Genomic DNA, 27650 nt, shown 5'->3' with positions numbered 1-27650 from the left:
TTATTTACCAAAGTGCTGAGAAAATGTCTCTAGCAGCATATAAAGAGAGCAGATCATATAAGATACCATCTATTTTATTCTGATTTTGGCACTTCGTTATTTATCATACATTAAAATAAAAAGTTAAACCACGGTGAATATTTAAAAGAATAAAATGCCTAAATTCTTTAGAGGAAACCAAACAGACTATTGTTCTAAAAGCTCTGGTCTTCTTTTGTATGAACATACACTTCTAATAATTTGCATAAAAAAAAAAAAAGAGGCAGAGGGAGGAAAGACTGAACTAAGGGGCAGCAGTAAGGAATAGCTCATGGAGAACTCACTGCCATTTATATTCCAGGTACATTTACATGTATTTATTTGCAGTATTCTCAATTGACCCTTGTGTTTTTCATACAGAGGTGAGCCAAATAAACCATGAGAAAGAAAAGGACTAGCATACTTAAGGTTTCTGCTGACAAGAAGCAACTTCTCATAGTTCTCCTAAGTCCTAACCTGCTTTTCTCTGTGCATAACTGTTCCTTGAAAGACAGTTTCAAGTGACTTTATCCTGACAAAAAAAAAAAAGTACTGAGTTAGAATGAAAACACCTGAAGAATCTGAGTCATTGGGGAATGTCAAGGCTGTTCTAGATGAAGAGACTTTGGTTGAGTAAATTTTATGGATTTAATTTCCTGAGTGTTTCTTGAGTGGTTCTTCAGTGTACACTGAGTGTAAACTGTGCCTCTGACCCCTTTGGAGTAAAGGAGTTGCACAAAAATGAAGAATCTCAAGAGGCATTTTTCTCGGGTAGAAGTAGTACCTACTGTTGAATCCTCCACTTGAGAGGTCTGAATCTAAGAACTTGAAATCAGATGAAAAATTCTTTTATTTTCAAGTCATTTTGTAATTGTTTAAAAGAGAACTGCTGCCCTGCTACATTCTTCTTATGCATTTTCAGAGCTGACAAAGTAAGACTTCTAAAATCCTTCCTGAACAGCTCTTTTGCTGAGGTATGCTGAGTTTTTATGAATCACCAAAGAATTTAGATTATAGTAAATTTCAGATCCAGTTACTTCAGAGAAGCTCCAGAAACAGATGTTCAAACAGATATATTACAAGGAAAACTGAATGGAAAAATCTTCGCATATTGGTAATGGATGTTTCTCCAGGGAGGTGAGGGTTTGGAGAGTTATAATTTGGGGCACAGCAAAAGGGGCATTCAGGCCTAGATTCTATGAAAATCAACGTGGGGACTCCTGTTTAAGCTTATACTAAAGGACTGCTTTATGGAAAAAAATGTATGAGCCTTCAGGCTGTTTTAGAAACATTCTCTCCATAGGAAAACATGTTTCTGCACAGCTTGTACATATACTGAGAATTAATAATCATGCCAAGAATTCAAAAAAACCAACAACTGAAATAATAAATAATTTATAACACTTTGATCTGATGCTCAATATAATAAACTGAGGTGATTCCATAGACTTAAATGAATATGGAGTAGATCTTATGTTAGGGAAAGGCTTCAGACAGGGCAGCCATCAGTAAAAATGATGGGATTGGTGAAAACTTCTTTGTTAGGCAGCTCAGCATCTAAACTGAGGAAAAATGGAACTCTGTTTAAATAAAATGATAACTGGTCTAGTAGATATGACAGAAAGCAAAAAGGTACTTCCGATACTTCAACACAATAAATGGAAATAAAATCAAGCAAGATAAACTTTAGCTTTGCTGGATGATAACCTTTTACAGAATATTCTATAGAGAAATGCTTGACGGCTGATTTTTACACGAATATTTTGCCTTTGTGTTGCAAGGTAAGGGATAAGCATAAGCTAATCAAAGCTACATTTAACAAGCAATTATTAAAAAAAATGGAATCATTTTTTTACAAATGAAATGGTCAGTGATAGCTATTAGGGTGCTCTCAGGACCAGCCTGTCTTTCTTAAAAATGAATCTGCTCTTTGTGAGCCAAGAGCAATCATTATTTTCTGCTGATTTCAAGCCTCTGCTGGAGAGAGAGCACTTTTAACACTCCATAGAGACATTGCAGAAGAAAAGGCTTTAATTAACAAAAAAACCTACACTTAAACTGAAACTACATTAATTGACAGTGAGCAACCTTTGAAATATAGCGAAAACAGTAATTTCTTTTCTTATGATTTACTCAAGCTTTTCTTCCTAGTCAAACATACCATGGTCTCATTCTCATCCTTTGATTCAGGCTTATCAAAGATGCAAATGACTCCTGTAAAAATCAAGAATTTGCTAATTGCCTTTCCACAATGCATTATCTTTTTATTTTAACAGTGTGGCAGAAGCTCAGAGCTACTGTAAAACTTCAATTTTTCATTAGGGACTTGAAACCATTTCTTGCTTTTTGTTTTTTAGGCGCAAAGAGGGTGATATTGCACTTCCCACTTGCTGTTTTATCTCCTCATTGATAATTTAGCTTGCTGACAGGAATTGCCTTCTGGCAGGAGCGAGTGGCACAGAGCTCATTAACCCAGTGCTGGTATCTGGGACCCTTTGGCCCAGACTGTAGCTGTGGACGGCTGCAAGCTCCTGGTACCTGAGAGCAGCTCTGCAGATCGTGTTCTTTGCTGCTGAAGACTTCAGTGATGTGTTTTCAGTGTGCAGATCTATTGAAGCAGTGCCTGAGCAGCATCTGTTGTCTTCAGGCTCCTAAATTATTTATATGCCTTGTTAATTACGCTTTTCTTTTGAAATGTCTTGTCTTTATATGTGATGTAGAAGTGAGCACCTTTAGCTGGCAACATTTAAATGCAGTTTTAACTTTCCCAGAGTCATTATTTCTCCAACTTTGTTGTCAGCTATACCCTGTGTAACTGCAAGTCATTTGTAACAGGAATTATCACAATATTTGTTAAAGGGACAGACCTACAAGAGTCTAGAGCAATACTTGGGAACTAGACTGCAATGATTTGCAATTAGATGTCCATAACATGAGTATAATTGTAAAATGACACTGTTTTGAACAATATTCTGATCTTGAATTCTTCTGACACATTTTCCAAACAGTCTAATGATATGAATGCATAATTCTAAATATTTCCTGACTAGGCGATACAGATCCAGATATCTGCTATATCATATCCAAAAACTTCCAAGGATTCTTCAGGAACTGAGGTTGTCTTAGCCAGTAGGTTTGTTGCTATAAAATCATCCGTGATCATAAAATTACAGAATCACAGAATCACAGAATGACCTGGGTTGGAAGAGAACTTAAAGATCATGTAGGTCCAACTCCCCTGCCATGGGGACACCTTCCACTAGACCAGGGTGCTCTCCTTGGATTTACTCCTTATAGTGAAGATTCTTAACCTACATTAACAATAAAAAAAATGCTACTTGCCTTCTTGTAGGAGAGAAAGCAAAATGAAGGTATGTTAAGGGAAACTTGTCTGTTGGTTTTACAGCTCTCAAGAGAAATGTGCTGTTTATCTTCATCATAGACTTTTAGGAAGGAACTGGGAAAAATCTTACAATAGTCTTTAAATGATCTTTTAACTCTCACATCTGCACTAAATAGTAAATATATATATTTATTTAAAATAAAATGTGCCTTTTACAAATGTTCTTTGCAGACTAATTTTTGAAAGACATGCACATTGCTAAAATTATATGATACTGCAGATGAGTCAAAATCTCCATTTTGAGTAATTTAACCTCTCATCCTCATAATCAGTGATGTCTTTGTATTACAGAAACTGGCATTTTTCAGGTGTGTTATTATGGTTTTAGCTTCTTGTGATGTGTATGGAGGTATTTGCTCACATTTTCAAGTCTTGGCCACTAAAACTGCAATTATCCTCAGCTTGTGTAGCTCAGTGGGACTGAAGATTTTACTTTGATGTTGCATAGCTTGCCTTGTAATAAAAATGGTCATGCAGCTTCTAATTGCATTGCACTTTGCAAAAATCAGATCAAAACCTAGAAGGAGAAGGCAGGAATAGTTTTGTAAAATTGTCTCTCTGTAATCTCATGAATCTTTCACACTATTTTCTTCCTTCTGAGGGATTCTGAAGGAGCATCACTAACCCAGACTAATAACATGCTAAGACGGGGACAGACTATAATTATGCAGCGAGGAATACCTGGGCAGAAAATAAAAAGTAAATCAGCTTACAGGGAGTAGGGTTCTTTGCTGAGCACAGAAGGGATGTGTCTGGTTTGTTCCCTCAGAGAGGGGAAATTCATCCATTCTTGAGGAAGAGGGAGGAAAGGAATCTCAGCTGTGTGCAGCACACTGAGCAGGGCTGATATTCCCAAGCCCAGATCCTGCTTTGCCTGATGCAGCAGCCAGCAGCCTGGTCCTGCAACCTTTCCCAAACAGATCATTAGGAACAGTAACCATTATTTGTGCTGGAGTGCATTTGCACGCCATAACTCTTATTTCTTCATTTACTTCTTGCACTTCACTGTTTATGCTGTGAGAAATCTAGAGTGGCATATTTTCAGCTTGGGCACTTATCCAAGACACATGCCATCTATCTTTGCATATGCTGAGCTGCTATTACACAGGGAAAGCATTCCCTTAGTTTGTTTGTGAATTGCTTTATTTTCCAGTTTGGTATTGTCCTCCCAGTACGGCACACCATGTTCACTGTAATTCAGACAGCCCTGGGGTGCAATCACACTGATAGCACACACAGTAAAACTGACAGGCAGACAAATGGTGACCCATCAAACACAACATGGTCAACGATTCTGGATATGCCAATCAATTGGATCAATGTGAAATGGTTCTATATATCTTTTTTTTAAAAAAATTTCCATTGACTGGTGTGCTACATCATGGGAGAGTAATGATGGAGGGTAAAATGAATTTTCATTGGCATTTGTCATCTTGTATTGCTATTTTAAATATTGAGGATATTTGTCAAAAGACATGCCTTGTTGTCACAGATTTTGTAATTTATTTATCACTGATGATCTTAAAGGCAAATTTGAAATTGGAACACAATTTTCGCAATGAGGTTTATGGCCACGAGTTCTTGCATGTGAACTTTGATACATAAAACTCAGGGATACCCTGGATTTATGATGTATGATACAATATGCTTTGCATTAAAAATGTGTTGTTTCCTCATGGTTTCCATGTAAAATCCAGCTTATTTATTGAAATTCTCTCTGTGTTGTTGTATTTTGTGGTAGTAGGCTTCCTGAAGAAGAAAGCAGGTTTGGTTTTAAAACTCTGGTTAAGAGAGGTCATCTAACAGTTTTAGGGTCATCTAATTCCTTTCCTGGACAGCAAATGTTTTTAATAAAGAAGGATCATATAAAAATATACACATATGCACAATCATGAAATCAGCAGGCAGTGAAAAATGTGTATTTCACTAAACTCTTCATGAAGCCCACTGGAAAGCCATTCCTGGTGTGTGGATGAACACATTCCCATGTATGTTCTGCATGAGACATCATTCACCTACCTCTCAGCATTTAAATATTCCCATGTGTTCCTTGAATTGTCAGAAACCACTGCTCCCGCCATTCTACTGAAATGATAAAGTGCTGCATGGCATTAAACAGGTAAATCACAACATTGCAGAGATCTGTGTTTCCTGCTAATACAGGAAGTATTAGTAGGTTCACTACCTGATCAAGTGGCCAATAAACCAACAATATGTCTGCATTCTTCTTTACCTGTGAATTTGTACATCATGGTATCCAGCATTTCTGAAGTGGTTTTAACATGAAAATTATTGTGCACATGTGAAATAACAGTCTTGTAAACATCCACGTTACAATTACTTTAGAAATAAGAACAAAATAGCATGCAGAGATATAATTTCTTAATTCAGTGAGTTCTTTTAAAATGTGTTTCAGTGTTGATGAGGACATGAATAAACTGAAGTAGGAAAAGCAATCACTCTCAGGATCATGCACCTATCTTCTATAAATGCTTCAAGAGGCACAGTGCTATCAGATCTGATCATGCCAAGTATTCTTTCTGAAATTATATCTTGTTATTTAATTCATATGTCATGCTGAGTAAAATGGCATCATTTAGTAATGGTAGCTAAGAAAAGATTTATCTACAAAATTAGTGCATGTTGCCTCAAAATGCTGCAGCAATGAAAAAAGAGAAAAATGTTCAGAAGAAAAAGCATTTTAAATACCAAATTCACCCTTCACTGTACACATCTTCAAATCTTCCCCGATTCAGGATTTAATAATTGAAAATTATGACCTTAAAATAAAGTCTGCTATGATCTTCTCTCAGTGATTCAAAAGAGTCTTGTAAATTTTCTTATAGGATGAATTCTCCACAAGTCAGAGTAGACACTCCAAACACATTCAACTATAACTGTATGCTTAAATCCTACTGAAAAAAAATTCTTAAATATGCACTTGAACACTTTAATAAATAAATTATTTTGCAGGTTTTCTGAATAACATCTGTACCAGAGATTCTTAGTAGGATTAGGTCTTGCCAAGATACAGAACTGATCCAAAATTGAATCAGTTTGTACCACAGGTTTACACCAAAGTTGCTTAGGTCTGAAAACTGGAGGAAAAATAATTTAATTACTTCAGCAAGAATGAGAGAGACAAATACCTAAAATGTATTTTTTTCCCAAATCTTCAGTTTTCTGTTGACAACTTTTAACTCATTTTTCCCATTAAGATTCTCTTCACTTTTAACAGTTTTTGTCCTTTTCATCTTAAGCACATCCATTAGTGCTGGCAACAGCTGTACCTCTCTTTTGCAGAAAACGATTTGATAGAGTTAAAATTCTGTCTCATTTCAGTACTATTAACTCTAAAACTTCCACCATAGTGTAGAACTTATAATTCTTTTTAAATTAATATTGGTGGTTACATATACCATAATACATATACCATACTTCCTTCATTGGTTTCTTTGTGATTTGGGGTTTTTTTTTGGTTTCTCCTTTTCCAAATTCTTCAGATGATAAAAAACCTCTCTAAAGATAAATATTTATAGCAAATTGTATCTAGGACAAGTCTTCCTAAATAGCCTAAATAATGGAGTGAAGGAGGAAAGAGATAAAAAGGAGAATTTCAACCTAAGCATAATAAACAGTGGAGTTATTCCAACAGACATTTATCTGTTGCACTTAGGCAATTTTTTGGGCTGAAAATATGGGAATATTGAAAATGTTAAGAATTGAAAGAAACAGGATATATGGCTTTTTCCTATGTGAAATTCACCTAACTTAAACATGTAAAACATAGCTGTTTACAGCTAGTGTAATCTAAAGGCTTTTACACCCACTGGAGAAAGTAGAAATTCCTAGACATGATTCAGCAATTGTTGAATAATGTAACTATGGCATCTTTTATTTTGTGACAGATATAAAGACTGTTGTCAATTATTTTTAATATATTTTTATATATGTCACTGCAACAGCAGTCTCCTCCAGGTTTAAGAAAATTTCTTCTGCCCATCTGTCTTGTACTATAAACTCAGCAGAGATTTCCAGAATGCTTCCTAGCCGTTGGTGAATAAACCAAAAGTTTGGAGCGCCTCTGCTATGGAGAGAGGCTGAGAGCTGGGGTCCTTCACCTTCAAGAGTTGAAGACTGGGAAGACCTTTTTGAGGCCTTTCTTAAAGGAGATTTATAGGAAAAGACAGAGAGAGAATTTTCACTGAGCCTGTAGCTAAAGGATGAGGACTACCAGTTTGTAGCAGAAAGAGTTAATTCCGAGCAGCACTTTCAAATAATTATTTTTATGATGAATATGCTGGGGCACTTGCACAGGGTGCCCAGAGCAGCTGTGGCTGTGCCATCCCTGGAAGTGTCCAAGGCCAGGCTGAACAGGGCTTGGAGCCTCCTGGGATAGTGGAAGGCAGTGTCAGGATGTGGAACTCCTTGAGCTTTAAGGTCCCTTCCCACCAAAACCGTTTTATGATGCTCTGATTCTATGAAGCTTAATGGTGCACGAGCTGTGAAATCATAACTGCCACTGTTTATAGCGATTACTGCCATGAAACATCACTCAAAGAAAACAAATCATATTGACTTAGAGGCTTTTATTATTTGCTAGTAGCAAGCCACCCTGGAAAGTCCTGTAATTTCAGATTTAAAAAATTTCCTTTATTCTTTGGTTGCTGACATATACAGCTATATTGGTGTCACCAGTAAAACAAAGCAGAATTGCAAACAGATCACCTGCACTGTGCCTGGGGCTGAAATAAAAGCAATATGTCACTTTTCAAGGCCTAAAGTACTAAAAGTATGTCTACTTTAAATATGAAGAGTAGTTGTCTTGAAACCTTTTTAATTAGTTCCACAAAGAACTCATGAAGTTAGACTTCAGAGCACCTCTTGTATGAATATGAACAAATGGCAGTCTGTGGATTATGTAGAGGATATTTCATATCAGCAGATGGTATTTGACTGTCAGATTTACATCCTTGTGTATTAGGTGAAATTTTGGGATTAATTAATATATTCTACCCAAACCTCTGTAAATATTTCAAATACAAGAATCTTTAATTTGATCTAATTCACCACATTTTCAGGTTATATATTATTCTTCACAGTAATCAACATATTTCCGATATAAATATTGCCAGAAGCTAAAATGTTAATTTTACACTTCCCCGGTTAATCAGGAAAAAAAAAAAAAAATTCTACTTGATTTGACTTGAAATGTAATTTCATAGTCTTTGACTTTTTCCTAATATTTTTCCTCAAACCCTGTATTTTTTAATCAGGAAATATAATAAGTAAATTAAACTGATTGCCTGTGATATACCTGCTGCCTACTTAACAGAAAAAGAGTGCGTCACACAAATTGTAATGGACTTCTGGTTGCATTCAGTGTATAATTTGTATATTCTACAGAATCCTAAAGGAAGATGTGTTTGTTTACCTGTGCTGCCTCAATAAATATATTTTAATATTACTTTTAGGCACACATTATAGATTTTTGTAGCAGTAATGTCACTAAACAAAGACAAGTTTGTGTTTTTTAAGTTGTGCATGAATAGATTTTCATTGTGTCCCTTTGATCCAACCTGAATATCTCACATTAAATGAGGTTGAGAGATAGAGGTTCAAATAGGGCATCATAGCAGTGCAGAAATAAATGATCTGCAGCTAAGAATATAAATGCACATGTGTGTGTGTTTATATGTTCATGTGTGTCTCTACAAACAATTATGTGCATGACTGTGTATATAATCATGATATTTCACCCTGTGTTTAACATTTCTGTATGAAATGCAAAATTGGGCAGGTAAAACCATGATTTATTGTTGGATGATGCCACTAGCTGCTTATTCAGTATTCATCATTGCATGCAGTGCAAATTCAACCACAAGATTTATGCTAAGGAAAAACTTCAGATAATTAATGGAATGCTTAGTTTTGTCTACATTTCTCAAATGTAAAAAAAAAAAAAAATAGAAAAAGATAAACTCCTTCTCTTTCAGTCACTTTTATGCAATATTCCTCTCACATAGTTATTTCAGCAATAGTTATTTTAAAAGCAGTTAAAATAAGTGAAGTTTTTTTCATTTGATTCTGGGGGAAACTCAAGCTGCTGTCACCCAAAGTTCCATGACAACTTTTAGGAAGCATGGAATTGTGGTAAGGGGTAAGAAATAAGAGTTGTCTTCACTCCTCTTTTGTCTAGATGGGGATTTTATGTGCCCTGAGACTTAAATTGGTAAAACTGGGGGAAAAACACCAGCTCTTCTGAAGAACTGTGAGATTGCATTAATTCCTAGGTAAGCAGTGGAAATTCAGCTCCTTGCTGGTGTCTAGGATGCAATTCCTTTGTGACTTCTTCAAGGCATTAAAAAATCACAGGAGAATGTGGTTGAAATGAAGGGGACGCATGACGACATCATCGAATAAAATGAGCGACAAAATTCTGAATTAAATTTTATCCACAGAAAAAGCTTGAATAGACTTTTGAGCAATTAGTTTGGGTAAAGGTGAGGCTCAGTGCAGGATTAGTGGTTTGATTTTTTTGTAACCCCTGAATCAGTGCACCCCCATCACAAGTCTATTATAATGAGAGACATGAAGTTTATTACCTGAGCTCAATCTGTAAATTGTTTCTTCCCAGAAATGGCCCAGCCATTGGTGCTGGGCCAGATGGTGATTCTCAGTTTTTGGCACTGCTCTGAGCTTCAGAGTGTTGCTGTAATGTTTGTGTGCTCAGATGGCTCACGCAACTAAATTCTAAATATTGTGTGTTATCTGCTGCACCTGTTCTAAAGGTGAAGTTACCTGCTGCAGATTCTCCTGTCAAAACCTAGCACTTGCAGGCACCTGTGACATTTGGGATGTTCATTCTGCCTAACTTGGGCACAGACATCTGCCTTGTCAAACATCTGCACCCCAGCTGCTGAAATGAATGCTCACTTTAGGGCTGTGGATATGACCCAAGGACCACTTAATTCTGGCTTCAGTGAACATCAGATGGAGACCAGGAGACAGAAAACAGATTTGAAAGTCATTCAGCTCTAGGGCTGAACACAGATGTCTATATCTAGGCAAAATCTAGAATTTCAGGTCTCTCCCTAGTATAAGCATGAATTTCAGCATGACAATAAATATTTTTTAAAAAATAGGAAAAATGGGCCATAAAGAGCTCATAAAGCTGTACCAACTCACCCATTGAAACATTTGCATTTGTACGTAATAGATTCATAATATTACACTACATCATGACCTCTTTGAACTTTTGACTGTTGTATGCAAACAGACCTCAAAAATCATCAGATTTCCCTCTTACTAAGCCAAATGTCAGCTTCAAACTGCTATGCTGTACATATTTGGAGTGTACTGCATACATGGTTTGCTTAATTTTGCTGTTATTTATAGCTGGAAAATTAGACTCAAGCTGTAATTTAAAAGAACAGGTAGGGTGGCAGCAGAGATACACCCACCTAAAATAAATAAATCCCCCGCTATAGCTTGGAATATCATTACTTCAGCATTTCAGTGGCCTACAAGTCTTTATTAAAGAGTTTGGTCAGATCCTTCCCACCACCCGCAAAACTCAGGAATTTTATCATCAAAGCCAAGGAGTGCAGAATCAGAACCTCCCTTTCAGAGAAATAACTTCAAAATTCCTAATGGCTATTGCTGACCCTGCTGTTTATTAAGGAAACGTGCCTTTGCTTGCTGCCCCTAAATTATTTCCTATCTGACTAATAGCAGCTTCAGCTTTTTTAGAAAAAATAAAAAAAATTACTGTGGATGATAAGAGGGAAGCGTGCAGGTCTATTAGGAAGGAAAATCCTGGAGGTAAAGGTGACAGCTTTACGGCACCAGTCCCTGTGTTATTTACAGTAACTCATTTTGTATCCTGTGTTTCATATTGGCGAAGCCAAGGGCTGGAGCTGTTTGTTATTTACGCCAACCCCATCAGGGGGATGGGGGTATCCAGGGGGGCAGAAAATAGGTCTGTTGATTAGAACAGTAAATTAGGGGAAGGCAGGAAGACAGAGAATAACTGGATTCCACAGACATGCATAAACATTTCATGTTCTTTGCTACTTCTTACTTGGCTTCCCTATAAACCGTGAGCCAGAAGTCTTTAAGGCAATAATAAAGCTTCTCTCCTCATCCCATTCCCTGGGTTATTTATCTCTCTGGTTTGTCAGACCTTCTGTTTGTCTGACCTTTGCTATGGTTAGAAAACAAGGAGTTGTTTAGTTGAGAGTGTTGAAACTGCCAAGGAGGCAAAACTATCCTCTGTACAGCTGCATAAGCACTTGTTTTTGACCTAGGTGAAAAGGAAACCCATAGGTGGGAGGTAAATTTATCTTTTCCTTCTACCATACTGGATTTAGCTCTTCAGAAAATTCCCTGAGGGAGCACTGGTCTACACATAGTTCAGAGACCATCACAGAGCAGTCTTCCTGAGCTGTAAGTTCTCAGGGGGTTTTACAAAGTTCTGCTTTCTTTTATGATGTATTTTATCTATATTGTTTCAACGTCAATAAAAAAGTTAAAAACCTGAGAGCATCAGCTGTGCCAACATATTAACCAATTACCAAGATGACATGCAAGTCTTGTAGCATATTTAGTTTCTCCAAAAGTTTTGTTTCTCAAAATATTTATTTATTTCATATATAAATATTTTAAAAGTCACAAATGTATTTCACAGATTTCACTATTTATTCTGTAAATACATAGATTTAATAACAGTGTCTCTAAATATCTAAATCTCTACAGAATAGTTTTTGGTTTGCCTTGATTTGATTTTCAATCTTACACCTTTCTGCTAACTTAAAATTATACTAAGAGAATTCACTGAGGATTGCTAAATTTTGAAAATTAGCAGATTATACCCAATTTTGGTAATTCACATGAGCATAATTTTGTCTTTAAGCATACAAATAGCCTCATTGCCTTTAAAGTAAAGTAAGTGCTCCAGTTTCAACTTCAAAAGCATATATTATTAGAGGTATAACATTCCCTATGAAATTTTACATTTTGATGTTCTGATGGTAACTGGAATTGTGTTCAATTCACCTCTATTATTTGCTCTTTTTGCATTATTTCTGCTTTCTTGACTTTTTGTGTCTGCTTTACGGACATCTTTGACAATTTTAAAAGCATTTAAAGATCTCAGATGAGGTTATTTTTCAAAAGTTATATCAGATTAAGGAGAAAAATTTGCAAAATGCTTTTGAAGAGGTAAATTTATCACACAGAAAATAAGGCAAATTGGCATGAATGGCCACTGGTGCTGTGACCACTCTCCTTAGCTCCTACAGGGTGAGGCATCTGAGAAGTTACATCACTATGATGAGAAACTGGAATGTGAAACCATTTTGTAGATATCTTTTCTTTTTTCCCTTGGAAAATACTGGTGCATCTCTCTCTTTAAATACTGGTGCATCTCTTTCTTTCTCTTTCTCTCTCTCTCTCTCTCTCTCACACCCCCGCCCCCCTCTGCCCCGGTATTTATTTATCTGTCTCTCTCTATATATATTTGTCAGAAAATTTCTGAGGAAAAATAAAATCTACTGAATGAAATAGCATATCTGAGAATAAAGACCTCCCAAATACCACTGACAGCTCTTGCTGTTTGGTCATAAGTGAAATCAGTCAATTTGCAATTGGCAGGAAATAATTTGAACATGGTCCATATACTCTGTATTTGCTTGGGTTGCACCTATGCACAGATTTGAAGATCCTGTATAATTGTACCTCTTTTTTTTATGTCTTGTCTAAAGGAATTAGATGAGTTCTAGATCTGAGTGTTTATAAAAATATCTTTCTTTGCAAGAAAAGATATTTTTCAATTTATAAAATAATCAGGAGTTGATTTTTTTTAGTAAAAAAATCAAACAGAAAGCTGTGTTTAATATCTCTTCTTTCCCCTTTATTAAAACATCAATATTTTGAGCTATGAAATCATACATGCACCAAAGGAAAGTTATATGTGATAAGTGTATTCATTTGCAAAACATAAAGGGAAATAGCGACAGTTATATGTAGATTAAAGAGAAATTTCAGCCTAAATAGAAAGGTTTGCCACTGATCTCAGAGTTACAATTTCACTCATTATGGTTTATTTTGAAGATATATAAATACTCCTGCTGAAGGACATTGTGCAAAGAGCATTGCACAAGTAAAAAACTTACATGACATGCCAGCTAATATCAATGGAGAAGCTCACAGTAATTTCTGTGTATCTTGGTTTATATCCTTCAAAACTTTTATGCAAGAATCTCTCAAAGGAAGAGGTTCCAAGCCTATCATGCATGCCATGAAAAACTGAAGTAAAACCTCTAGTGAAAGACATACTGCAGAGGAAAACATATATTTTCACAAGAAAATGGACAGAGATTATTCATTCTGTGCTTAGGTGAGTGCTGCAGAATATATATTCTCTGAATCAGAAATAGAGAGAAATACAAAAAGCAGATTGTTCAATGGATTTGATTTGGCACTAAAATGGTGTTCAGGTTATGGAATGCAGTGACTTCATAGTCAGATGTTAAAAAACAGGCTTAATACCCAGATCTTTTTTGCTTACTTCCTTTTGATTGCGTGACTTTATTTTCCAGTTATAAATACTTGCCATTCAGCCAAAGACTTTGCTGACTAAAACACTGGTGACGGATGAGTCATTCTGTCACATCTATATCACTGTACCTTTGAAAAAGACCTGATTCTCCCCTTTTCTGGTAACTGAGCTGAGTCATTTCTGAATCAGCATAGCACAATGTCCTCACACTGTTAGCATGCAGAGTACTTCAATATTATCTTACTCACTGGGCCCCTAAATGCTTCTTTTAATATATATATATATATATACACACTTAAGGGAACATTTCCAGTTGTTGTAACCTGAAGATGTGTGGGGTTTTTGTGCTTAAGGTAGTCATAAGCTTGTCTTTAAAAAGTTTCTCTGGTTTTCAGCTGTCAAGTTATGATTTTTAGGGAGATGAGTTATGATGCCTCTGCACCACCAATACAAAATTTCAGTGTTATAATTACTGTAGAGAATGGGAAAACATAAATCCTAGTCCTACAATGGAGCAGATGAAGTAAATCTCCTGATCATGGGGCAAAATTATTTTTGTTAAGATGATCTGATTATAGAACAAATTTCCACAGTAATTAGGAAAATCCATAAATGGCTACATATATCTCTCTTTTATGGCCTTTTATGAACAAGAAGTTAATTTTGATTCTAAGGATTCTTTTTCAAAGTTCAAAAATGTTTTTATTCAACTATCTCACCCCATTATGTTTTGTGTTCCAAATTAAATTTCAAAATTCTGAATAGAATTTTGCCTCTAATGTAAATTTCAAGACTTGTACACTATGTTTGTCTGGGGAGAGTGGGAAGATTTGGAAAGTTGTTTCAGTTTGGTTTGGTCACTCAGTGGTATGGTTGGGGTTTTTCACCTGCTGCTGATTTTTCATGGAAAGGTCTAGGGTCACCAAATAGGGCTTCTGTCAGCCATCAAGTGAAGGTGATGTATAGCACCATAAACCCCTGAGACAGCTGGTTCACACCAGAATAAATGACACCAAGGGCAGAGAGTGTATTACGAAATGCACAAAAGTAAGTTTAGCCCAGAAGAATGAAAGACTGAGACTCAGCCTATTCTGGGGCTTAAGTGTTCCTGGGTCATGAGTCCTTCCAGCTGTAGGAAAAAAAAACCCCAACATTGTCAAGTCTTTCCATGTTGCTCATATTGAGAGCTTTAACATTTCTTATTCACGCTGAGGAAACAAGACTGATTAGGATAATGTAGGTTTTCTATGTGAAATTACAATGAACCCTCTAAAACTTTTTGTATGTGTTTTGCTGCTTTCTGACCTTTTCAGTGGCACACTAATGCTGTAATAAATCACCTCTTTTAGTGCCTGAAGTGCTACCTTTCACCCCCAAACTTGTCTGGCAACCGTGCCTGCTGTTAATATATCACCATAAAATGTAGCGCGTACATGTGTCAAGCCATATGAATGTGCTTTTGGCAGATGTCAACTTCCAGCCAACTTTGTACTGAGAAAGCAGGAAGAGGATGAGAGGCCTCATTTCACTTTTTTTGTAGTTTTTCTTTGCAGTCTTTTGATCTCTATCACTAACTTGATTGTCTTGTGAAAAATGCTTCATCTCGTGCCTCCTGCCTCCTTTCCTCCACATAATTTCATGTTGAAAGGATTGGTTAAGTTTGTTCTTAAAAATTTCATGGTTTTACTAACTTGGTTTTAGATGAACAGTTAAGAAATGCATCAAGGCCAAATCTTATGTGGCAATCCCATAAATCTCAGAGCTTCTGTCCATGTTGGTATTGCCTTGGTTTGCTTGAAGGTTTGGAAACTGAAGCAGAAAAGATGTTGTTTCATCAGCATTCACAGAACAGATAATCAAAGGACAGAGAGCTAGTAGCGCTGTCAAAAGCTCAAACACGTCTCCCAGATTCACACAATCACATAAAACTTCCTCAGGAGTTTTTCTGTGATTACTACATAAAGTGAAAGTAACAAAAAGCACAAGGGTCAGTATTGTCCTCTGAGATAGCTCATTATTTCCGGTTGGTTTGTCTCCAAATTACCTGCTGTTTTCTGGGTCTAGAAACTCTCTTCTTCCCGATTAACTTCAGCCTCTGAAGTATTTGGATGTTAAGATATTATATTCCTTTCCACGTCCTTAAAATGTTAAAGCTACTGTTTAGAAGTGTAGGATGTCTATTACAGCAAGTCTAAAGTTCCCAGGCCAGCTTGGATGAGATTTTGAGATTCCTCATCTAGTGGGAGATGTCCCTGCCCAGAGCAGGGGGTTGGTCTTTGAAGTTCCTTCAAGCCAAATTTTTTCTCTGACTCTCTGAATATTGTTTTCTTTGTGATTTTTATTTTCCCTCCATAACCATATTCTGAGTTACAACACAGAACTTCTCCACCTTGGACATCTCATTTTCCTCCATTCCAGGCTTTCTCAATAGTTTGATTCATTTTTTGGGTAACAGTTCATAATTACCAGGCTTATAGATTTGGATGTGTTCATGTGCAGATGCAGGGGGAATAAACTGAGAATCAAGGTTCACCTTTCCCTGATCTTACAGAAACATTTTCAGTACAGTAGCAAAGGCATTAAGAACTCGTGTTTGGTGCAAGAGTTAATGTGGCAGGTTTGACTTTGTTGTGAAGTGTTGCCTAATTAGCTAAGAGAGAAAATATCTGAGATATGACAAGTAAAACATGTTGAGTGCAAAGTCACCTCAGCAGTGAGGAACACTTCTCCACTCATAATGCTGGTTTAGCTCCACTGAGAAAAGAAATCCACTAAGAGAAATATAAATTAAAATATATGTTTAGGAAATAAATTATAGAGGACAACATTCTGGGAAGAATCAAATGTTTTTAAAGAATTAAAATACTTGTTGGGATTTTAATAATGTTCTGGAGTCAGTTTTCTGACTTAAGATCTATCTTCAGAAATGCTTCCTTCTTTGTTAGCCTACTTCCTTTAAATATTATTTGACCACCATGATTATTAAAGGAAAAACATGTGTCAGATATTGAAAGAAAGGATGAGAGAATTTCTGATAAAAATACAATGTTTTAGATTTTGCTTACATTTTTACTGAAAAGGAAAACCAGCATATTAAACTACATTAATAAACAAAAATGAAAAAATAATTATGAAAGTGATAAATACTTATCTATAAATCATGTTAATTTATAGTAGAAGGGTAAATATATGTAATTTATTATTAAATATATAACAGTAGTGTTATTAAATCAGTTTCATACTTTAAAAATGTTGATGCTATCAATCCAAACCAGTAAATTTTCCTTTATTTGGTACAGTTTCCTGTCTCAAATTTCATCATAAACCAATTTTCTCACAGTATTTTAATTTCAATGGAAGTTATATCAGCAGAGGAAACAAGATCATAATTTTAATCATCAACAACACTCATCACTTTCTTCAACTGCCTTGAGAGGAGGTTGGAACCAGGTGCAGGTCAATATCTTCTCCCAGGTAACAAGAAGAAATGGAGTTGAGCCAAAGGCTTAGATTGAATATTGGAAAAAAATATCTTTACTAAAAGGTTTGTAAAGCATTTGCAGGCTTTACAAACAGGCTGCCCAAGGCAGTGTTGGGGTCCTCACCCCTGGAGGATCTAAAAGCCATGAGGATGTGGCACTTGGGGACAAAGGTTGGTGGTGGCCTGGGCAGTGCTGGGCAAATGGTTGGGCTTGGAAGTCCTTTCCAACCTAAAGAATTCCCTGGTTCTATAAACTTTCAAAAAGACACCTGAGTGTTTGAGAGAGGCACAAAAGGTTATAGTACAGATCACCATGGGCAGACAAACACCTAAAGCCTGTTTAGTCAGAGGGAATTAGCTGCCAATTATCCGTGAATCTGGATCTTATCCTCAATTCCCTATACATTGAGAAAACCTGGCATTGGAAAGAAAAGAATGAATAAAAACCTCATCTCCACTTTAACCCTGAATAAGATTTCTGAGAGGATTTAAATGGAAGAGCTGTGTCTTCCTCTCTGACATGTCATCAATTTTCCAAACCATAGGTTTGATGTTCAGAAAAGTTGGTGCCAGGTTACAGAACAGCAGCTACTCTCTCCCACTCACAGGAAAATACAGCTGCTGTCACTGCCAATTCCTCACTGCTTGATGCATGGGGTGTAATTTCACGTGGAAGGAAGCACAGGAGCTAACCACTAGTTAATGTTAGCAAAGCTGCAAACAACCTCAATTTGCCACTACCTGAAACAGGAGCAAACCAAGCCTGGGCATCTCAAGTTATCATTACAGGGAAACACGTCAACGGTTAAAAAGAGAATGGGAGAGAAATAAATGTGGTTGCTGAGACGTTTTTTTTTTTTTTTTTCCATTGAGTGAAATGACTTTATCCTTTTTTGAAAGGGTTTTTCTCAGTGACGTTATGATACTTGAGGCTGCTAGCAGCAAGCCAGGGTCCCCTTGTATGAAGAACGACCCTATATTTCTTGTTTGCTGTATTCCCTTTGTAAAAAAGAGTACTAACCATTGACTTTAATTGAAATGTGTCTATCTGCAATAGTTCAAGATCAGTTCTATTCTTCTCTGAAATAATATGTGAAAATTGAGTCTTTCTAGCTTTATTTAATGTATTCTGCTTTAAAAATCACATTATCCTGGAGCCTGCTTTAAAACCTATTTATGTCATTATATTTTGGATTGCTCACTAATGGAAGGCTTAAGTTGCCATTGGATTTGCTAACTGAAGAACAGTAGAAGACACATTAAGTTTTCTCTCTGATTTTAACTTGATGGAAGAAACACGGTGGGAAAATGCACTAATGGGAGCATTTACCAGCAGTAATTTCTGTTTATTAAGGCATCTTGTCAAGTCACATAAGCTAAGCAGGGTAGGGAATGTTCAGTATTTTTGTGGGAGAATTTCTGAGAAGGGATCGGGGATACACTGTGGAGGAAATGGTTTGTAAGTGGTAGCAATCTACCTTATCATTATCGTTAATTTGTATCACATTATGATGATGTCTCTTATGTGGGCAAAAATGCAACTTTCATCTACTTCTTTGTTTCCTTAACCACTAAATGGAATTTTTAACACAAATTTTACAACGCAGTGTGTTCTGCCTTCTGACCTGGAACTGAGTCTGGATGTAGATATTGATGGGAGTTAGAAGTCTTCAATACAGCCATTTTTCACTGGACTGTGCTGATTCAGAAGACATGAAACTTTTCTGACATGAGAGCACTTTACCTGAATGGTGTTGTCCTACAAGTTTCTCATGTCTTGGACGAATTTTTTGCCCATTTTCTCTGTTCATCCTTCAGTCCATGCTGGAAAACTGTAACCACTGCCTAGTATTTATCATTTTTCTACTAATGACACCTTAAAGGAAAGTATTGAGAATTCGTATCTCTACATCCAATGATTATAGAAGAGACTAGGGTGAGAACTGCTCTCTGGGTAGTGATTTTAATCTATTCATTCAAGATCATCAAAAACAAAATATGCTTTTCTACCTTTTTTTTCCACTCACCTTCTTCCTAATTATTTATTTTTACTCATTGTCTCAACATATAGGTTTCTGCGTTGAGCCTTTTGTTTCATTTTGATGCAAGAGGAGTAATTAAAAACTGACTATTTTCCAAAGAAAGTATCTGCCTTTCTCTGTTACCACCAGCTCTACCTCAACATATTTTGATTACAGTCTGCTCTTACTTTACAGTGGCAAGAGTGGACAAGTTCTCTGTTTCTGCTGCAGCTACCATAATAACTTGATTTTCTATTTAAAATTTGCATGGGGTTTTGTGTGTTTAATTTTCATTCTAATAATACAAATTAGATTTAAAAGACTTTTGATTTTAAGACTGTTCCTTTCTGCTGCCTGATATTCTTTTCAGTAGATGTCTGCTTCCATAGGTGAAAAAAACACCCACCAATTTAGCAAAAAAAAAATCCAAAGTATAAAAATTCAGTTCTGTAGCAGCATCCCAGCCTATGCAGGAGATTGTATTACAAAAATCTTCTGTACTTTTCTTGTACACCAGAATGTGCTTAACACAGAAATAAAATTCCTCTTGCCTTCATTTCAGAGCTAATGCTCAATTAATAATACATTGTAACACCTGAAAGATTAATAATTGCAGCTCACAGATCTTGCAGCATTCACTCCTGAAACAAGTGGTAAAGCTTTTGGCCAATTCCTTAAAGGGTATGGCAATATAAAAATGGCTGTACCGGGCCACCACAAAGGTGTCTCGAGACGGATCTCCCGTCAGTGCATCTAGTCTGTAGGGGTGTTTGGGGAAGAACAGAGTAAAAGACATAAAAACTTCTGCTTAGAAATGCTCACGTCCTCTGGCACTATGAAGATATAAGTAAATTTTTGTGGGGTGAGATCTTTGAGTTTACTGCAACCAGTTTTAAAAAAAAATCAAAGTTTTTGATCTAGCCATACGTTTTACCATTTACCGTGTCATGGAGCAATCGTACTATATAAAATAACTATAATCAACCTACAAAAATACCTGATTGCTAGAAAGTTTGCTCTGTATCTCTAGGTACCTGCCCTTTACTCTTTAAATTTCATGAAGTACAATAAAAAATACCAGGTATTAGACATCACACTTCTTCTCACATATCTTTTTGACCCAAATAAATGCTCCTCAGACCACACCACTCCCTTTGTTTTGTTCAGGGGACTAAACCAATCAGTTAGTTATTCTAAAACATACTGTAATATATATGCAGCATGTGTAGATAAAATAAATGCAAATAAAACCAAAAGAAATAACTTACATACTCCAATCACATAGTCCTTTGAGAGACTGTCACCCAGCCAATAGAGAAAAATGTTCTTAGGAAATTGTAGGAAAACAAACTCAGAAATGCAACATATTTTGTTCAAAGCCGTAAAGGCTGAAGATGGGCTGGCTGTGACTTCATTAATTGTATATGAAACTCCTTCAGGTTCTTCTGGTAACCCTCCCACCCCAAGAAGATCACAAATCTAGGGCCATTTAAATTATCCTTGTGTTTTAGAAAACAATGATTTCCAGATGAAAATTTCTTCCTGGAAAGCAAAAAGTTTTATAAAGTTTTTGAAAACTAAAGCATGTAATATTTCAGGAAACCAAACCTTCATTTCCAGAACTGATATTAGTTGTGTATCGGATTCTAGATGTCATCCTTATTAAAATGCTATACATTAAATTAACATTTTCCCTACCTGAAACTGAAAATAGAGGGGGAAAAAATCTCCAAAAAAATGTAATATTTCACTGATTCAATCCTTTCACTTAAAAAAAACTATTTCAAATCAAAAAGGTTTTTTCCATTTTCATGTCTGAATCTTGTTCCAGAAGATTCCTCATATGATGCCTAAACATATTTCCTGGTCCATAGCCTAAATTAATTCATAGCTAATATTTCTCATTTGTTTCATAGCAAAATTTTTGTTTAATTTTAATACCTTTTGCTTTTCTCAGTCTTTCTGACCTTGAGTCATTAAACTTGCAGAAACTGAACACAGATGAAATCTCTCAGGTTGCATTTAGAGAATATTGAAATTTCTTTCTCCTCCAAATGTATTTCATAATTATTGGTGTCTCCAGCAACTCTGTTACTGTGAGTATTAAGGTCGTTCATAGAGCTCATTGGGTTATTGAAAAAAACCCAAACCCTGTCTTCACCTCCTACTATTCACAGAATAACAGAATGAAAATATGTTCTGAGTTGGAAGGAGCCCACAAGGATCTCTGAGTTCAACTCCTGGTCCTGCACGGCACCATCCCCAGCAATCCCACCTTGAGTCCCTGAGAGCATTGTCCAAACTTTGCTGGGATTGGTGCTGTGCCCATTCCCTGGGGAGCTGTTCCAGTGCCCAGACACCCTCTGGGTGAAGAACCTTTCCTGATACCCAACCTAAACCTGCCCTGACACAGCTTCAGGCCATTCCCTGGGGTCCTGTCCCTGTCACAGAGCAGGGATCAGATCCTGCCCCTCTTCCCTCACAGGGAGCTGGGACTGCCCTGGGGTCTCCCCTCAGCCTCCTCTTCTCCAGCTGGACAGACCCAGTGCCCTCAGCCCCTCCTTCCCCCCAGGGCTCTGCACGACCCTCATGGCCTCCCTTGGATCCTCCTAAAGGTTTGATATCTCTCTCATATAGAGAAAGGCACCCAAAACTGCTCACAGTGTTCAGGGTGAGGCCGCCCCAGCCCAGAGCAGAGTGGGACAATCCCCTCCCTTGCCTTGCTGGGGATGCTGGGCCTGATGTCCCCAGGACAGGGATGTCCCTCCTGGCTGCCAGGGCACTGCTGACCCAAATTCCACTTGCCACTGACCAGGACCCCAGGTCCCTTTCCATGGCACTGCTTTCCAGGGTCCATTCCCCACTCTGTCTGCACACCCAGGGCTGCCCCAACCCAGGTGCAGAATCCAGCACTTGCCCTTGTTGGGGACACTCACTTGCTCAGTGTCTGTTGGTTAAAATTCAGTGGGTAGAGGAATAATTGCAAATGATGATTTATCAAATATGCCAATCTAAAAATCCATAATTAGTTATAGGGATATTTGTAATTTTTCCAAGCTAACAAAATAGAAGTAAGCATTACAGTCTTCAGGCATGAACTTCTGAAAAGGCAATACATTTTAGATGACTCCTAAGGTCTTGTGGGTATGAAAGCACCAGACAGATCAGAACTGTTCAAACTCTTTAGTATTTCAGAAATAAAATAGTAGCAATATAGTTCTTGCCTAGTTATTGAAATAGTCTAATTTTGATAAAATATATTTTTTATATATTTATTAATAATCAAATTCCTTATTAAATAATAAAATAAAGTATATCCAACTTGCCCTGACCATGTTTTAGAAATTTTTTAACATTCCATATAGACAGAGGCAAGGTTGCATGTTAAATTTTTAAATAAAATATATTTATTTATTCTTTTCCCATGACAATGTCTCTTATTATGTTGCACTCTTTGTTTTTAGACTCTGTAGTTTCTTTGACACCTTCCCTATCGTAATAATACCTATGTGGTCTCTTCTTTTTTCATGAGCATTATGAAGTAATTCTCAAATCCACTCACTTTACTATATTATATTTTTTAATGTCCATCTTCTATACTGGTCTCATTGAAACCTCAATCTTTATAGAAAACATGGGTTAAGGATCCACTGGAAGGGTGGATCTAAATTAAAATTATGTGAATTCTACCCTGTGTAATCACTGGTCTCTGAGATGCAACTACTGCGGTAATTTTGTTAGAGGGCTTAGGATTTGTACTTTGATTAGGGCTGTAGGATTTGTGATGAGGGCAAAGATTCTGTTGGAAACAGATTTATTATGCCATCACCCAGGAGAATGTCAATATGTGGAAGCTCTTGGGTGAATAAAGAGGGACAGGAAGAATGAAATATTCAGATCAGGGATACTATTAGCATAACAAATATTGTGTAAGCTTGCAACGTACTCTCCAACCTTGAAAAATAAGTATAGGACTGCTTTCAAAGTTTTTGGTATAAATAAAATTTAGAAAAAATTAGGAGAAGAGTGGGATTCTATTCTATCTGCTTTCACAGCTGTAGGAGTAGCAAAACATTTTTCCTATTGGCTTGTGAGCTCACTCATGATAGTTGGGACCTGGGAAAATGTTAAAATAGATTATGTTATGAAATGTTAGGCTTTGTGTTGCACCTGTGTAAGCAGTAGGATAAATGATATAATTGTTAGATGTGATGATTGTTTAGTAACTAAATATAATTATTGTATAATCATAAGAAGAATCATGAGAAACTATGTTAGAAATTTAAGGGGGCACCATGAGATGCCATGCTTGACTGAAATCTATGTATACAACAGAACAATATAAGTTTAATAATTAACATGAAAGTTATATAACGATAGAATACAAAAACATGTTCATCTCAGATGTATGGTCAGAGTCAGATTTGAGTTGAATACTCCTGACACCCAGAGCTCTTAATAAAAGCACCTGCATATAATCGCTTATGTGATTATGTGTTTCTGAACACTAACACTCACACTTATATATTTTTAAGATTAATTCTTTCTTGAGATGAATTTTATTTTTGCTTCAGAATAAATATGTGACCTCAGCCTTTTTCTAAGCATGGCATTTTCTATTCAGTGGAAAATAAAATAATTTTAAGAGGGATTTAAAATTATATTGAAAGTAGAAGACAGGACTAAGTTTATTATTTAAAGGAAACATATCTATTTCTATGCCAGCACAGGTGTAATGTACAGACTTTTAGATAGTTAATGAACACTGTATGAGCATGTTTGCAAAAAAAAAAAAATAATCTAAAGGATTTGATCTGAAGGATCTGAAACCCTTTCTTGTTTCAAAAAGACAGGAAAACTTTAAAGTTGCATAGTCAGTCATGTATGTCAGGTTTACATTTGCTCAGCTGGGGCAACCTGCATTTGCTTAGCCACAGATGGATATAAAGAAGATGCTATTCATCTGAAACAATGATCCTTTTACTTATCATAGCTTCTGTGTGATGTACATGTCCTATTTAAATGAAATGATCTTCACAGTGTCATAAAATATTCATTAAAAATTTTCAGACAACTTGCAATTCAAAATGTTTCACAATATCTGCTATGGATTAAGAGGGTTTTGCTTGGTTTGATTTGGTTTTTTAACCATTTCTTAACCAACATTGTTTTTACATGTATATGTGTTTATTCAAGAATCAGTCCTAGGTATATATTCTATTTTCAAATCCTTCTTTAAAGCCACATTTTGTGCTTTGTTTGTGGCATAAATCAGAATCAAGGGTCCCTAATTTATAGACCTGCAAAAATTTGGTGTAGTATAATTTGGATTAACAAAGGAGAAAGTTCACAGAATATTCAATGACAGTTTGAGTTTGTTAGGTGTGACTGTTAATTTATACGAGGGGGAAAAAAAAGGTAATGGATGTGGAAAACCGCGGGACCAAGGAGAATATTTTCAACACACAGCATGAAATACCAATACAATTTTTCTGTTAGTTTTCAAAATTAATTCACTCTGGAAAATGACTTTGGAGCTGATGTTAGTAGCAATGAAGAAGCATATTCCAGCTGAGGCAGGTGTCCTGCTGGGAAGCCCAGATAGGGCAGGTCTAATTCCCAAGGCTCCAGCTGAGCTTCTTGGTTTTAAGCCAGTGGTGATTGAAGGTCGTTTTCCTTTGGGAAGCACTCCACCAACGTTCAGCCATCATTCAGAGCTAATTTCTGCACATCCAGCAGCCGAGTCTGTGGAATGCCTGGTAGAACTGGACAAAGCTGTTGTTGCACATCAAATGTTTGGAGACTTTGTCCTTTGTTCTCCTGATATAAGGAACTTATTTTTTGTAGCCGCACATCAGTTATTGCTTTCCCTTACATGAAGTGACCAGCTATGCCTGCTCTGAAAATACTTTCTGAAGTTTGGTATAGCAGAAAATGCAAATTCTTATCTTAAGGAACACACAGAGGAAGATGAGTTGCAATTCCCACTACCTGTACACCAATTTCCTTATCTTACATTTTAATTCAGTGATTAAAAAGATCAGTGTGTACGTCAATTCATTCTGTACCCTCTTCCTGTGAGAGAGTGCTAAATCCCCGGGTGAGAGGTGACAAAGAGTAAAGAGGCCAAAGAAGTTCCTTCCCCTGGTTATTAGGAGGAGCCTGTGACAAAGGGCTTTCAGGGAAGAAACTGTGGGACAAAATGTGTAAAGAAGGGAGCTTTTATTCATCATTTTCCTGAGGAGATTAATGTAAGGAGTTCTTATTTCATTATTTTGAGCGTTTCTCTTGATACCTTTTTCAAATTCTGTACCTCTCCAGATTAATTTTGTATACAATCATAGAAACATAGAACCATTCAGATTGGAGGAGATCTCTGAGATCCTCAAGTCCAGCCATTAACCCAGCACTGCAAAGGCCTCCACTAAACCCTGTCCTCACCTTCACGTTCCTTTGGAACACTTCCACTTTTACATGCCACAATAGAAAATTTGATATTTAATACAACATGATTCTTTCAGTCATGATTATTTCAGTCCCCTTGAATCCTGTGAATTTGATGAGGATATAAATGATGTATTGACTCGTGACTGTCTCAGGCGAGAGGAAAAACATTTACCATGGGTTCTGCCTGTCCTCTGAGAATTTTTGTTTCAATTATAACTACAGATTTTGTGACGCAGGCATAGCTCCAGATGGAAACAGAATGAGATCAGATGCAGAATAGTTTGGGGTGTTTTTTAAAGAAAAAAAAAAGGCTTGGCAAGAAAAAGTAGCAGGTAGTGAAGCAAATTGAATTAATTTGTGGTATAGGGCCTCAGAAAGCTGGAAATGTGTAGGCATAAACCATATGAGCAGCATCTCTGCTAGCTCCTAAGAGCAAAGTAGGCAGATCACATCAGACATGAATTTGTTCTTCATAAACCACTAACAGCAATCAGAACAGAGGTGGCTAAAACTCTGTCACAATTTAAAAAAAACAAAACATGTGTCTCTCCTGGAAATAAAAATGTCAAACGTGTATAGTGCTTAAAAGTAACGCATCTGAAGACATATAATACAGAAGACATGAGTGTGACTGTACATAGATTTATTCCCTATAATATATATGGGCATGAATGAGTTTTTTCTTACACAGTTACCCTCTCTGGGTATCTATGAATTTATAATGCTGCTTCTTAGCATTTATATTTATCTACACTAAAGATGCAATAATTTATTAACATGCTAATAAATGTTTAATACTTCTTCTCTTTATCATTTTATAAAACTCTCTCCCTAGCCTCTGTTTCTTAAAAATACGAGAAGGACAAGTATAAAACTAAAAGAATGCTGTTTGAAAAGACAAATCTGCATATTTATATGCAGATTTTTAAAATGTCTCTCATCTTGCTCATAACCTCTGCTGTGCATGTTGTTGAAAGCAGCTGAGATGTTCAAGACAAGAGGCAAAATCTCATGTTGGATTTCTTGGTTTGTGACTGATAGTTATGTTTCAGGTAGGCTACCTTTTTAAACAACTATCTATATAGTAGCTGTAGATGAATTTTAATGCCAGAAAAAAATAGAAAGAAAATGGTTTAAAAATCAAACAGTATTTTTAAAATTCTCTTTGACCCTTTTCCCCCCTTCTATTTAATTAGAATTCACATATTTTACTTTTAAAAGTTTTTTATTTCTAACTGTCATTGTTTGGGAGATTCAAATTATTTGAAATTCAAATTTATGAGGAAAAAACAACACAGAAAATGTAAATTCCCAAGTTCATCTAATTGCTGATGATGTTATTGTAGTCACTGAATAGCCAAGTTACTTTCATGGTTTTTCAAGGCCCATGAACTTCAGATGTTATGTTGGACAGGACATGAAAGTTTATGTGTTTCTACATAAATTGGAATTTCACTTCCAATTCATAACTTTCCACCTATTTCACTTTCCACTTTCATGGCTTGCCACTTATTCCAAATGGCAGAATGCAGTTTTCCTGAAGTCTCATGTAACTTTCCTAAAAGCAGTTAATATTCAGTCATGGAACAGTCTCTTCAGAAGAAAGGTTCTCTGGGTGGTTAAGAGAAGACTTCACCTCTTGCATCAAGTTTAATGAATTAGGTATTGCTAAATACATCAGAAATCAAATTAGGCACTCCAGTAGGTGGCATTTTGTAG

The 27650-nt window shown here is 36.3% G+C and overlaps 1 protein-coding gene across 2 annotated transcripts in view; it reads left to right on the top strand.

Moving 5' to 3' along the window:
* Positions 1-27650, top strand: part of RIT2 (Ras like without CAAX 2) — a 174335-nt gene that overhangs the window by 22914 nt on the left and 123771 nt on the right. The gene's annotated exons all lie outside the window — the stretch shown is intronic.

Source organism: Agelaius tricolor, unplaced genomic scaffold (assembly GCF_023055355.1).
Source record: "Agelaius tricolor isolate 1412-34295 unplaced genomic scaffold, bAgeTri1.0.p SCAF_4, whole genome shotgun sequence".
In the NCBI taxonomy this organism is placed as follows: domain Eukaryota; kingdom Metazoa; phylum Chordata; class Aves; order Passeriformes; family Icteridae; genus Agelaius; species Agelaius tricolor.
Note: the sequence above shows the minus strand (reverse complement) of the source record. Positions and strands in the feature narration are given on the sequence as shown.